The sequence below is a fragment of the Otolemur garnettii genome, unplaced genomic scaffold (genome assembly GCF_000181295.1).
Source record: "Otolemur garnettii isolate 467f Iridium unplaced genomic scaffold, OtoGar3 scaffold00102, whole genome shotgun sequence".
In the NCBI taxonomy this organism is placed as follows: domain Eukaryota; kingdom Metazoa; phylum Chordata; class Mammalia; order Primates; family Galagidae; genus Otolemur; species Otolemur garnettii.
The window spans coordinates 313654-315057 of NW_003852497.1; positions in this window are offsets into that span (position 1 = coordinate 313654).

Here is a 1404-nt window from a genome sequence, read left to right on the forward strand (position 1 = left end):
AAAAACAAAAAACAAAAAACTTTATCAATAGACACTAAAATCTGAATTTAATATAATTTTCACATCACATGAATTATTATTCTTTTGATCCTTCCCCAACCATTAAAAAATGTAAAAAGGCATTCTCAGCAACAGGGCCATATAAAAACAGGCCTGGATTTGGCCCCAAACCATAGTTTGGTAACCCTCTTTAATTAGATAATGGGTACATCAAAGGCAAAAATTATGTCTAATTCATATAACCATAAATTTAGCCCTCCTCCCAGTAATAGGTGTTCAAATGATATTTATGGAATTAAGTTACAAGTAGATAAAGGCAAAAGAGAGACATTTTAGGAATTTTACTTGCTAAATCATTTTAGAAAGATTTCATTGGCAAGATGAGGACTGTCTTGGCCCAGCCTGTCATGTGGGTGGAGTGGCAGGAACTTCATCAACTTCATAATCACTCCTAACTGGCAACTGTGAGCAATGCTGATGGTCTTATACCTTGCCTCCAAACTGCATTAAATCCCTTATAGAACAAAATGGAATTATAAATAAATCTAGATAACATCTGCTGATCAACAATGTGATTGGAATCACATTATAAGATGCCCTTTCTATGCAAGCTAGCAAAATGTTGGACTATATTATATTGGCAGTTGTCAATTTTATAGAGCAGAATTAGGAATTGTCCAGAATTAGAAATAATGGCAGATCAACCAAAAGCCCAAACAGAATTTGATCCACCTCCGGAACTGAAATGGACCCAGGTGAAATCTGCAGATGCTGCCTACTCGGCTCCTGGGATACACACCTCCCTCCCCCACATTCATGTTATCTCCCCAACAGAACAAAAGCATTTGTCTCCAGCCAAGAGAACCCTCCCCTCTCCAACAATCCTGTGCCCATGAACAGAGTTACTAAAGTCATACACACAAAAGTACAACTACATTTTTGCTTTGGGGGTTCATAATTCCATTTCTTTTTTTGTGCCTATGATCAGATTTCATTTAGGGCTTCAGGCAAATGTTAATTCGAATGGTGGTCTTCCAAACAGGAATTCCATAAAAAGTAGCATTTCTCAAGGCAGGACCATGACGAAATAAATTAGAACAGATGTGTCAGGAGTGTATGTCTGGAATAGGAAAGAAACTTGAGAAAAAATTGGAAAGGATGTCACGTTTTAAACACAAGTGTAAAGTGTTAGAATATTTAAACACATATGTAGTTTTAAAAAGAACATAGAAAGCGATAAATTAGTTTCATAGTAGGGCTGAGTACATTGGATACTTTTTCTTCCATTCTTGAGATACTTTGCTAAGAATAATATGTTCCAGCTCCATCCATGTAAACATGAAGGAGGTAAAGTCTCAATCTTTCTTTAAGGCTGCATAGTATTCCATGGTGTACATATACCAC